Here is a 14,505-nt window from a genome sequence, read left to right on the forward strand (position 1 = left end):
AGCTCCTATTCAGTCAATTTATGCCTCCAGCCAGATAGAAGATTTTTGTTTGTACTCTTCTAAGCCTCATACAGAAGCCATTACTAAGTGTGATGCAGAAAAACATGGCTCCTGCCTAGGAGCAAGACCGAAAGTTAGACATTTTGATGAACAACAGGAGTTTTTAAAAGACTCTGAAATGCCCTCAAAAGGTGATCGAAACTCCTCCTCACCAAGTATAACTTCAGATATTGATATATTCACTTTAAATTCCCTTGTTGCAAATCTGCAAGAAGAAATAAAAGACACTAGAAATTTCTTTACTTGTTTTTATGCACAAAGGGGGTCAGGTGACCTTACCACGAGTGAAAAAGATTTAGTAGACTTTTATTCCGCACAACTTATTCAAAAGGAACAGAAGTTTAATAGAGTCAGAGAATTACAAGTACATCATTATGAAAATGCTGCAGTGGCATCTGCTGGCCAAATTAAGCAAATGCAGCCAGAAAAACATGATCACCTTCAAATGAGCAAAAGTGATGTTGCACCATCATCTGGTGGCCAAATTAAGCAAACGCAGCCTGAGATTTCTTATTTACCTCAAATGATTAAAACTGATATTGCAACTCAGTCCAGTGACCGTTTTAAGCAATTGCCACCACCAGATTATATATACGATGAAGAATACGTTACTCAGTGTCAAAGAGATTTTGTTTCAGATGTTCCAACGAGACAAAGGGACCATGTAGTGCACTACTACCCTGCAGATAAACCGCAAATACCACAAAGAAGCCAAAGTGCGCAGATGCAACAGGACCAACAACCATGGGTCCCAACTCAACAAGTACAACAACCGTGGGTCCCACCTTTTCAGGTACAACAACCGTGAGTTCCAGTTTCTCAAATACAACAACCGTGGGCTCCAGTTCCTCAAATGCAACAACCAGTAGCGGTGCAAGCTGCAGTTCAAAGGCAAGTTCTTGCTTCATCACCATTGAAAGGTGAGTCAAGATTAAAGAATAATGGACAAAATTATATGGCTTGGTTACATGAAATTAGAGTAATATTACACAGTGAAGGTACTCATCACATGGCATTTAATCCACCAAATAGACCGTGGACTGAAGAGCAAAGGGCTTTAAACACAAGAGCTAGTACACTAATGTTAATGTCAATGGATACAGATTTATCAGTTAGATTTTCACATATCACTGCAAATGCCTTGATCACAGCTCTAGATGAACTTTATAGACCAATTTCAACTGAAGGGACATGCTTATTGTTTTCTGAATTTTTCACTACAAAATTAAAGCCAGGAGAGAAAATTGCTGCACACTTGTCTAAACTTTTAGCAATGCAAAAGGAATTTATTGAAAGAGGTTATAATATAGATGATATTCAAATGAAAAGCGCCATAATTACATCTCTAAACGATGATTGGAAAGATGCCATTTCAAAGTATAACAACATACCTTTAGCTCAATGCACGACATCCAGAGTTTACACACTTTTAACAGAAGAAGTTATTATGCAAGGAAGACTTAAATCCAGAGCAACTGCTTCCAGAGCTCCAATGAGTTGCAGTTACCAACCAAGGGGCTACGCTCCTAGATATCCACAGTATAACCAGCCCAGAACAGATTTTCAACACACTCAATATTCTGATTCGCAATGTTCTCAATATGCTGAATTTCAACGCTCTCAATATCCTGTCCAGCCCAGAGGAACAGATCCCAGGGGTGGCAGACGTAGAAGCTCCAGCAACTACAGATCAACTCAACGAGGTTCCAGAGGTGAACCACGTCCTTACATCAGTTCTTTGATCCTAAACAATGTTCCAGATTCAAATCCCGAGTACAATACTAAACGTTTATGGACTTTAGATAGCGGAGCAGTTTTTCACATTACTTACCAAAGAGAACTTTTCACAGAACTACATAAGACTGACATAAAAGAACTGTATTCAGTGTCAAATCACTTATGCAAAGTTGAAGGAGAAGGAACTGTTTACATAAAAGAATTAGACCAAATGATTCCACGTGTTTTATACATTCCAAAAGCTACAAGCAACTTACTCAGTCTGTATCACCTAAACAAAGATCTAAGCTACAAAGTTATGCTTTTAGAAAATGAAATTCACATTATAAAGAATGGGACAATTGTTGCTCATGCTTTTCCAATTGGAGGTGTCTACTACTTAAAGCCAAAACCCCAAGTGCAAGTTGAAGTAAGTATAAAAGTTCCAGAAAATGAAAGCAAAGGCTCAGAGAGAAAACCTGTTGCTACTCCAGAAACAAAGACTCCTAAAGCCAATGAAGTTCAAAAGGTTAATCAAAACAAATCTGAGGTTCCGCATAATGTTGCAAATGTTAAACCTGTACTAACAAAAAAATCTTTTCATTCCAGGTGTGTTCACCGTTAGCACCGTCATTTGGGCCATGCATCCTTTGCAGTTTTATCCAAGATGCCAGAATTTGTCAATGGTTTTAAGGTTAATAGTAATTGCAAAATTTATTTAGATTGTTCTGTTTGTAACAAATCAAAATCCAAAGCAGCACCTATTGCTAAACATGCCACACGTTTGTCTACATGCATTTTTGATTTGGTTCATACCAACATTGTTGGTCCATTTCGGCCTACTAAAGGTAATTGTAAATATTTTTAACTATTGTTGATAATTATTCTAGATTGTGTACTTAATGCAACAGAAATCAGAGACCTTTCAGATCTTTAAAGACTTTGCTGCACACGTCTACAATCAACATGGTGTCCACATAAGAATACAAAGTGATAGTGGTGGAGAATTCATGTCCCAGCAATTCCAAGGATGGATGAGACGAAATGGAATCCATCACCAAACTTCAGCGCCTTACATGCCACCTCATAACGGAGTGGTAGAACGACGCCAAGGTGTTTTACAGACTATGTTTCATTGTCTTCTAGAACAGTGTTTCCCAACCTTTTTTAAGCCGCGGCACATTATTCACACTTACAAAATCCTGGGGAACACTGAGCGGGGGGGTGGGTGAAAGGGGAGGGGCTAAAAATGTTTGGACAAAAAAACCCTCTCTTCCTCCCTTTCGCCCTATTTCTCCCCCATCTCTTTCTTTCCTTCTCTCTCCATCCCTCTTTCTTTCTTCCTTCCTTCCTCTTTTTTGCTTTCTCTCACCGTCCTTCCCTCCTTCTTTCTCGCTTTCTCTCTCTTGCATTCTTTCTCTCTCTCTTTCTCTCTCGTGCACCACGCCGGCAACATAGAGAGAGAGAGCGGAGAGAGAGTGGAGGGCGGCTTGCCGGTCCGCGGCCCCCTGGATCAGCGGCCCCGCATGGCCCCAGTGCAAACTCCACCGTTGCCTTCGCCTCCGTCTAAGAGGCAGCAGCCACATCCAACCCTTTGCCCTCCCAGGTGTCTATGGCGCTCAGCGCCTGGCCACGCACCGCCTCCCGGTACCCCGCCCGACTTCTACCTGCAGTAACGGGTGGTGGGGCGCCACGAAGGACGGCACTTGGAGGCCACCATGGCACCGTTGTCATCACGGCGCAAAGCCACGCAGTCCCGGATCGCTCGCTTCTCCGGCCAGCAAGCCGGCTGCCTGGGAAAACGCCGCGCTTTTTAAACGCGCGCTTTTCAAAGGCGGTGCTTTCCCGGGCAGCCGACTTTGCTGGCCGGAGAAGGGAGCGATTCAGGACTGCGTGGCTTTGTGCCACTTCAAAAATTTCTGCGGGGGGGGGGGGGCTAATGACTGTGCGGGTGCACGCCCACGCAGCTTAGAAACAACAGTGGCTGGCGCCCTCCCACCGAGCCCCAAAAGTTCACTTCCCGTCACCGCCAGGGAAGCTCCAGCCAGGCCGGGCTCGCGGCACACCTGACCATGTCCACGGCACACTAGTGTGCCACGGCACACTGGTTGGGAAACACTGTTCTAGAAGATGCTAATCTCAACAACTTCTATTGGGGTGAAGCACTAAGGTATGCCAATTACATTGTTAACCATATTTGGAGCAGTGTTATAAATCAAACTCCTTTTTACATGCTGCACGGAAAGAAGCCTGATATCCAAAACCTCCACATTTTTTGGCTCATATGCCATGGTTAACATTCCACTGGTCCAGAGAAAGAAAGGAGGTCCAGTAGCGGAAAGACTGAGATTTATAGGTTTTGATCAAAATTCTAAGTATTATAAATTTGCTGACTTTAATCATGCAGTTGTTATTTCTAATTCAGCTAAATTTGAAGAAGATACAGATTGGTCCAGAATACATAGTAATGATACTTCAGTTTATTTTCCAAAAGGTGATGTTGAAGGTACAGCGCAACCTGATCCTCAGGCAGCTGTTCCAGATGTTGTTTCTCCAAAAGATGATGCACAGTCTTCACAAGTCGCAGATGATGTTACTAGCAATGAAGTTGGAGACGGAGATGACCAAGATGAAGATTGGACTACAGCTCCAAGACGTTCCAAGAGAACCACACAAGGAATTCCTCCAAAGAGATACCAACAGCAAAAACAAAAATCTTTTCCTTTTCTTTGCAACAATGTTACACTTCCTCCTGAGAATTTTTCTCAAATAAGACATTTACCTGAGTCTGAACAAGAAAAATGGTATGAAGCAGTGGAAATTGAACTGGATAGTTTAAAGAAACTTAAAGTGTTTAAATATGTTGAGTCTCCAACGAACAAGAAAATTATTGGCACACGATGTGTCTACAGAATTAAACAAAAACCAAACGGTGAGAAAATATACAAAGCAAGATTAGTAGCCCAAGGCTACTCCCAAGTTTATCCTGAAGATTACAGATACATTTTCACCTACAGTTAAAAATGAAAGTGTCAAAATTGCCTTAACCACAGCTATTGAATTTAGAAGTTTACCAATTTGATGTTGAAACTGCTTATCTGAATGCTGATTTAAATGAAGAGATCTACGTGAAGGGTGCACCCGGTTTCCAAGATCGAGAAGGAGATGTCTGGTACCTGCAAAAGAGTCTCTATGGTCTGAAACAATCTGCTTTAATGTGGCACAGGTGTCTAGTTGACAAGCTAAATTCAATGGGCTTTATTAAGTCCGACTCTGATGAATGCGTGTTTACAAAAGGGCAAGGTAATGTTTATGAAATTATACTTGTTTACGTTGATGACATTGTTTACATTGATCCAAACAAACGTATGAATGAAGTTTTTGCAAAAGGTTTAGAAAGACATTTTACAAAAGCTTAGGGCACATTCATGATTATCTAGGTGTTCAGATTGAAAAAACTCAGAAGGGGTTTAACCTCTCACAAGAAAACAAAATTGATCAACTTTTGCAAAACTGCAACATGACTGACGCACATCCATGTCGCTCTCCAATGCAAACAGATTTTTACAAGTTGACACAACAGACTAGTCCTGAATTTAAAGATCAAACACTTTATTGTTCAGTCATTGGGTCACTGTTATATATTAGCAGTTGGACAAGACCTGACATTTCACTTAGTGTCAATCTTTTGTCACGGTACGTTGGCAAAGCAACTGCATTTCATTGGACATGCATAAAGAGATTGCTGAGATACATGAAGCACACAAAAGACATGAAATTGTTCTTAGAACCAGAACACAACATTTTTCCTGAGTTAATTTGTTATGCAGATTCTGATTGGGCAGGTGACAAAGAAACACGAAAAAGTACTTCAGGTTATAGTGTGTTTTTAAATGGTTATCCAATTTATTGGAAAGTTAGAAAGCAGAATTTTATTTCTTGTTCTTCTACTGAGTCAGAATATGCTTGTGTTTCCAACTGTTGCAATGCTTTAACCTGTGTTTCTGCTCTCGTTGATAGTATTTGGAGTGATCCTATGAAACCAATTGTTATTATGGAGGACAATGTTTCAGTTACCTTCATATCTGAAACTGAATATGTTGGAGCTCGTTCACGGCACATTGACATAAGATATAAGAATGCTAGACAATATGTGAAACAAGGATTCGTGAAATTACATTGTGCCCACATCTGAACAAATTGCTGATGTGCTGAATAAACCACTGCCAGCTGATCAACACGAATACCTCTGCAAGAAAATGTGCCTTATGTGAACAATGTCATTGATGACTGCCAAAGAAGGGGTGTCACGCTGAATATTTGCCAGTCCTCAGACATTTTAGTAATGAAAGAGCTAACTGTGTGTGCCTTACTAAGATCCTCCTATTATGATGTAATATTCTGCCAAATCTAACACTTCCTTCTTCTTTCTCATCATTCTCCATTCTTCTTTCTATCCTCCATCATGTAAAGACGTATTTTTGAGTTGTCCCTCGAGACATGTTTTATTTTCTGTTTTTATAATAAAAATATCTTGTTTGAACAAATGACTAAGGCTTTTATCCATCGGCTCCGCGGGGTTAAGATCTTAACGTATTTTAATCACACACAAACCGCAACAAATACTAGATTCGGCAATTGTCTTGATCTCATCTTCTGCAACAGTTTACCCTAAATTTATGAACTGCAAATAATAGAGCCCTTTTTTCAGCAGTGACTATAGCATTATTGACTTTTGTCTCAATATACAGTCATACCTCGTCTTACGAACCTAATTGGTTCCAGGGGGAGGTTCATAAGACAAAACATTGTTTCCCATAGGAAACAATGTAAAGTCAATTAATCCGTGCAACCAACAAAAAAATCCGCAAAAAAACGGCGTTCGGCGACTGCTGGGAAGCCACGCGGCTGTTTTAAAAGGTGACAGCCAGCCTGGGGGGCTTCCCAGCAACCTCCCGAACCCCGAACCCGGAAGTTCGGCAAAAGTTTGGGGTTCGAGAGGTTGCTGGGAAGCCCCCCAGGCCGGCTGTTACCTTTTAAAACAGCCGCGCGGCTTCCCAGCAGCTTCCCGAAGCCGAACACCAAACCCGAACTTCTGCATTCGGCTTTCGGCGACTGCTGGGAAGCCGCGCGGCTGTTTTAAAAGGTGACAGCCGGCCTGGGGGGCTTCCCAGCAACCTCCCGAACCCCGAAGTTCGGCAAAAGTTCGGGGTTCGGGAGGTTGCTGGGAAGCCCCCCAGGCCGGCTGTCACCTTTTAAAACAGCCGCGCGGCTTCCCAGCAGCTTCCCGAAGCCGAACGCCAAACCCGAACTTCCGCATTCGGCGTTCGGAGACTGCTGGGAAGCCGCGCGGCTGTTTTAAAAGGTGACAGCCGGGCTGGGGGGCTTCCCAGCAACCTCCCGAACCGAACCCGGGGTTCAGAAAAATTTTGCCTCTTCTTACGAACTTTTTTCGAGTTACGAACCGGCGTTCGGGAGGCTGCTGGGAAGCCCTGCTGCCCGGCTGTCACCTTTTAAAACAGCCGCGCGGCTTCCCAGCAGTCTCCAAACGCCGGTTCGTAACTCGAAAAAAGTTTGTAAGAAGAGGCAAAATTTTTCTGAACCCCGGGTTTGTATCACGAGTTGTTCGTAAGACGAGGGGTTTGTATCTTGAGGTACCACTGTACATTCTTACAAAAACACCACAATAAAAAAAACTTCAACTATGATATCATAGATACTGACCTTTCATCTCTTGATTGGCAAACATTATTCTCTGATTGTAATACTGCTGAAGACTGGTTCAATATCTTTTTGCTCAAAATGCAAAGAATCATTAAATTATACGTACCACTAATTATCACCAAAACCAAGAAAAACAAACTACCCATAAAAATAAGGAATGATGAAGCTGTTAAAGGCAACTCTTTAACACAGTCTTTGGCTCTGTCTTTGTAAACAGTAATAGCTCATACCTAATATTTCCTAGTCGCACCCCAACAATTGCAACAATCTAACACAAATCGATTTTACAGAAGATAATGTTGGAAAAGCATCACACAACCTAAAACCATATCTCTTCATTGGTCCTGATGCTCTATGTGCATATTTCTTTAAAAAATCTCTTCACAACCATAGCAGAACCTCTGAGCATATTTTTTGAAAAATCCTTCAGGACTAGCCTCTTACCCAGCTTATGGTACTAGCCACAGTCATTTCTATCTTCAAAAAGAGAGAGATCCAAGTAACATTGAAAATTACAGACCAATCTCTTTATGTTGCATCACCTTTCACTTAGAAACTAACAACCTACTCTCTAACAAACAATTTGGTTTCAGAAAAAAATTATCCACTAACCTGCAACTCCTATACTGCAAAAACATGGACATTACAGTTTGATCAAGGTAAATCAATAGATGCAATTTACATACATTTTTGTAAAGCATTTGATTCACTAGTTCATGACAAACTACTTTGAAAACTAAAATCTAATGGCATCTCTGGTCCCATTCACGATTGGATAACTGCATTCTTGTCAAACAGATAACAAATGGTTAAAATAGGGAGTGCCCTATCAAATCCGGCACTTGTCAACAATGGTTTCCCTCAAGGCAGCCTTCTAGGACCAATACTATTCATTCTTTTTTAAAAAAATTACACTTATATGCTGCCCTCAGGGCATTAAACTGTTCAACACCACCAAAAATACTTCTACTCTTCAAAAAGACCTAGACCATATATCACACTGGTGTGATAGCTGGCAACTTAAAATCTCAACCAATAAATGCTCTGTCTTACACATTGGCAAAAAGAATCAGAACACAAAATACAAACTTGGAGGACACAACCTTGTAGACAACCCTCACTCTGTTAAGGACCTTGGAGTACTCATATCAAATGACCTAAGTGCCAGAGCCCATTGTAACAACATTGCCAAAAAGGCACTAAGAGTTAGTAACTTAATCTTGCGTAGCTTCTTCTCTGGCAATATTAAATTGCTAACCAGAGCATACAAAACATTTGCCAGACCAATCCTCAAATATAGCTCATCCATTTCGAATTTATGCTGCAAATTGGATATTAATACAATTGAGAGAGTCCAGAAATATTTCACAATACTCCACTCCTCTGCTTGCAACAGAATACCTTATTCCACCAGACTTGAAATTTTGGGCTTACAAAACCTAGAGCTACATTGCCTTTGATCTGATCTAAATGTAGTTCATAAAATCCTCTACCACAATCCTCTACCACAATGAATACTTCAGCTTCAACTGCAACAACACACACACACAAAATAGATTCAAACTCAATGTAAACCACTCGAAATTTGACTGCAGAAAATACTACTTCAGCAAGAGTGGCCAATGCATGGAATGCATTACTTGACTATGGTTTCTTCCCCAAACCACAAATACTTTAACCTTAGACTGTCTAGTTAATCTCACCTCATTCCTAAGGTCTGTAAGGGGTGTGCATAAGTGCCCCATTATACCTACTGTCCCTGTCCTACTGTCCAAATTTACCTATATCTACTTTGCTTTTGTTTATGTTTATATCGTAACTATTACCTTGTACATGTTTTGATAAATAAATAAATAAATAAATAAATAAATAAATAAATAAATAAATATCACCATATGGAAAAAGCTTAGTTTTAGCTGGAAGTTCAAAGGGAAAATGGCTAGAATGAATTTTCCATGCCACATAATTTTCTAGAATAAAGTTTTGTAAATACAATTGCTCACTGAAACTTTAAATAAGGCAATCTATTTTCAGTTAAAGCAAATGCTTGGTTCAAAGTCATTAAAGCAGGGGTGTTTAGCTTGATTGCATTTCTGGCTGTAACATAACATTTTGGTATGTTTTTTGCCTTTGCTGGAGTGAGTGTGGCCTGTGCAGGCTGTTTCTGGTAGTGGGCCACCAGTTTGATAGTCCTTCATTAAAGCAATTGGACAGATACGGCGGACCTAAGTTCTACACATATAAAAGGTGTCACCTAAAAATCCATGATCTTAAAATATAGTAAATACATAAAGCCTAGAAAAAAGGTTTAAAAATCAAACTGTGTATAAATACTAAATAGTATTTTTTATTAAAAAAATCATTATCTGAATGACTGAATTTACTTTCTCCCCTATTAGAGCAGCTTTGCTAAACTATGAAGTCACTACAGATTTACTATTGTTTGTTATATTAGGGGAGGGCAGCACGTACATAAGCTTGTTTAGCTTTAGGATATAGAGTACAGAAAGTAGTTTCTCCAATAAATAAATTTGATTGATTTTGATACTATGTTTAATAAAATTGTAATTGGGTGTTATAAAATCCATTTTAGTCCTATTTAACAGATTTTTAACTCAATCCAAAGTAAGTTTTTTTTGCCAAAGGCTAGCTGAGGAAATGATGAATTCACTCTAGGACTTGACGGTATTCCCACAGAATTTTATAAATATCATCAGGATCTATTAGAACCTATCATGTTAGATATTTATAATGAAGCCCTAACACAAGGCAAACTCCCCAAAACTTGATCTGAAGCCTACATAACTATTATCCCGAAAGAAAATAAAGACAAAAAATACCTTGAAAATTACAGACCTATCTCTTTATTAAACACTGATTATAAAATATTTTCTACAATAATTGCAGAAAGTCCCAAAAAGATTTTGAATAACATTATCCATTCAGACCAAAATGGATTTTTACTAGCAAGAAATATCAGTAATAACACAAGGACCATACTTAATACTCTTGAGTACTATGAAAAAAACTCTGATAAATTAATGGCCCTTATATTCATAGATCTAAGAAAGGCTTTTGATTATCTATACTGGGAATATTTTATGGCACAAATAGAACACATGAAATTTGGAGATAATTTTCTTAACTTAATTAAATCTATCTATTCACAACAGTCAGCCAAAATACACTTCAATAAATGCATTACTGAAAAAATAGCAATAATGTGAGGTGCCCCCTAGCACCCCTAATTTTTATACTTGCAATAGAAACTCTATTAAAGAATATAAGAAACAACCCACAAATTCACGGAATCAAAATAAAAAGGGAACACTTTAAATTACAAGCTTTTGCAGATTATATTGTATTCATAATTCAAGACCCACTCGAATCAGCTCATATTTTACTATTTCATAAATTCTGAGAAATAACCGGTCTTAAAATCAATGTAGACAAAACTAAAATTATAACTAAAAATATGACAAAAGAACAAAATTCCTTATTAGAACAAACCCTGAATCTAAAAATAGTCAAAAAAATTAAATATCTAGGTATCTGGATTTCAACAAACTGTAGTAGTTTAAAAAAAGACAACTTTGATAAACTTACACAAGATATACAAAAAGACTTAGTAAGATGGACAAAGCTAAAACTATCTTTGATGGGGAAGATTGCTGCAATCAAATCAAACATTCTCCCTAGAGACCTATATCTATTCCAGGTAGCCCCAATCAAACTAAACAAATTATTTTTTGAACATTTGCATAAGATAATTCAAAAATTTATTTGGTCAAAAAAAAGAGGCAAGAATAAAATTGAAAAATTTACAGGATCATTGATCTAAAGGAGGCTTCGGCCTCCCTAACTTTCATTTGTACTATCAAGCCGCCATCCTGACTAAAATTAAAGACTGGATAACCCTCCAAAACACACAATTACTTACTTTAGAGGGATTTGACTTGCAGTTGGGGTGGCACTCATTTTTAACGATGGAACTGAGTAAAATTCCAAAATATTTTAAAAACCACTACATAAGAAATGCTTTAATATCAACATGGTACCAGATTTTTTAAAAAAATACTATCTAGCAATTCCGAAATGGACATCTCCCAACGAATTCCTCACCTAACTGACCGTCTTCTCTTCATTGAAAATCATAACTTACTCAAAACTACTTCATCTTAATGACAATATCCTTACAAAGCAACACCTAGAAGAAAATGGAATAACTTTAGATTGGTTTACTTACATGCAGATAAACGCCAAATATAAACAACATAAGAACACTCTTGGCTTTCAAAATACTAATCCCCTTGATGTAATTTTATTTGGATCTAATTTAAAAATGATTTCAAAAATATATAGCTACTTACTAAGACAAGACACTATAGAAGAACAAGTTAAGGGATGTATGATTGCATGGGTACAAAATTTTGGATATATAATAAATCTCTCAGAATGGGAAAAATATACACAATTAACTATAAAACGATGCTCGCGGCATCTTACAAAGAAAATTTATGCAAAATGGTCTATAGGTGGCATCTTCCACCGGCTAGACTTTCAAAGATGTACCCTAATATATCTCCTTTCTGTTGGAAATGTAAAAAAAAACAAGGAACCTACTATCATCTATGGTGGACTATCATCTATGGTATATATGTTAAAAATTTTTGGGCAGATGTCAAAAAAATCATAGACCAAGCCATATCGATAACGATTATACTTAAACCTGAATTATTCTTGCTAGGCATCTTCTGACAAAAAGTCACAAAAGAAGATAGATATCTTATTATACAAATATTGACCGCTGCTAGAATAACTTATGCCCAACAGTGGAAACAGGAAAATATCCTGACTACTCTAAATATCATCACCAAAATTATGGAATATGCTGAATTATCTAAATTGACGATGGAGATACAAAATAAAAACGACTTAGAGTTCTACAAAGCTTGGGAGAAGTGGTATCGATGGTTATCCAACACTAACAATAACAAAAAAGAAAGCAACTGCTAAATCATCTAAACACAAGTTTCCATCTCACACTACAACACATGGTAATTAAAAATTAAAAAAATAAAAAATAAATAAAAATAAAATTCAATACCATCCACATACAATTCAAAATACTAAATAGACATTAGTCGCATATACTGTCTGAATTCAATTCTTTTGATATAATCACTAACAATTTAATTTTCTTTCATCTTTACCATATACACCTACCATACATCAGAAACCAATAAGTCGTTAAACTAATAACGCCTGCTATATTGCAGGTATTCCCTTCCCTTTTCTTTCCCATCAAAATCCAAAATAAATAAATAAATAAAAAATTTGTTTTCTAAGATTAGATGCAAAGAGAATAAAAAATTACAAGTAGTCATAAGATTGTATAATCTTCTGCATTTTTGTATTATTAATTAAATATATTAGTAGCAGATATTCCTTGATTTTTCAGAATCCACTTTTGTTGCATAAGGTAAATCTCAGATTCCTGCTACGGAAGTGGTCAGTTTACTTGTATAAGGTGACTGATTACATTTTCCAAGAAAAGCCTCCTCAGGTAATATTAGGAAAACTTAGAAGAATGAGATTTCTTTAAAGCACATATTCCTCAAATCTTTAATCAGACCTTCTGTTTTATGCATCTGTTGACAGTTTCTAATGCAGAAATTGGGATGGAAGTTAACTGGCGTGAATGGGGTGGAGTATGATTTTCATGGGGGCAGAAGACAGACTTGGCTCCACTCCCAAAATGCCCCAATCCTGTTACCTATAGCCATAGGCATTGAAAGTCAGGCCTCACAGCAAGGCCCAATAGAGAGGCACCACATGAGTCCTCCTGGACCTGGCATTCCCTACTCATGCTACCGGGATTTCCAGCAAGCCCCTGTGGCTTGGCTGCCTCAGTCAAGGCTGAATCCTGAAGCTGCCCAGGGAACTGCGTTGAAAGCATTTTCAGGTGGCAGATTCTCTTTTCCAATTGCAAAAAGGGTGCTTGAAATGTGAGGATTGTAAAAGAAAGTGTCTCAAGCTGAAGGACTCCCCTCCATTTTGGGGGAAGGAAAATCTTCAGCTAGAAATGATTTCCTCTACGATCTTCACGTTTCAGGCACTCTTTTTGCAGTTTGAAAAAGGGAATCTAGTGCCTGAAAACACTTCATTTAAAGGACTCTCAACACAGTTCCCTGGGCTCCTTCGGAATTCAGGCTCCGACCGAGGCAGCCAAGCTGCAGGGGCTTGCTGGAAAGCCTCATAGCATGTTTACAAAATGGCAGGTCCAGGAGGACTGATGTACTGCTTATTGGGACTTTCTGAGAGGATGCCCAGCTTTCCTGGGACACTTCCAAAATCAGACTCCATGTGGTAGTTCCCTTGCCTGGAACTACCCAAAAATGCAATGCGTGAAGAGTGTGGGCAGGGCTACATTCGGTGTATAAGACGCAACCAGAGTTTGGGGGGAAAAGGTGCATCTTGTACTCCAAAAAATACAGCAGATGGTAAAGAGCATAAAGGTAGGCTTAAGACACAAATCAGTAGGGTGACTTTGGGCTAGAAGAAAGTTAGGGCAAAATTCAAAATGTGGACAAGAAAACTACAAAAATTAATCATGGCAGTTACCATCTAACTAACTTACTCAGGCACAATTCCTTCCTCTTTTTTGTGTGTTGCTTTGAAGCAGCAATGTCCATATGCATGGAGGTCCTGGGCATAGCATTGTAATCCAAGTGTCACTCCAGTTGTATGTTTCAATATCATACACACACAGAAAAGCACAAGAATTGGATTGAAATACTGTCTGCCATCTTGCAGATGTTTACATCCATCCCTATAGCCGCCTATCAGGCAGCTGTTGGTGCCTAGCAATCTTATCTTGTAATGCAGGATTTCTAAGATATCAAAAAACTTAAATCTTTCTGTATCAATTTGCACCCAGGAATGGCTTAATGACGAAGGATTAAAGTGATTGTGAAGTTGACTGAAGCCAATAACATGAATAGA

At 38.6% G+C, this 14,505-nt stretch overlaps 1 protein-coding gene across 1 annotated transcript in view; it reads right to left on the reverse strand.

The window, feature by feature from the left end:
• The window catches only part of AADAT (aminoadipate aminotransferase), a 59,208-nt gene that overhangs the window by 11,776 nt on the left and 32,927 nt on the right, over positions 1-14,505 (reverse strand). The window lies entirely within an intron of this gene.

The sequence above is a fragment of the Erythrolamprus reginae genome, chromosome 7 (assembly GCF_031021105.1).
Source record: "Erythrolamprus reginae isolate rEryReg1 chromosome 7, rEryReg1.hap1, whole genome shotgun sequence".
Lineage (NCBI taxonomy): Eukaryota > Metazoa > Chordata > Lepidosauria > Squamata > Dipsadidae > Erythrolamprus > Erythrolamprus reginae.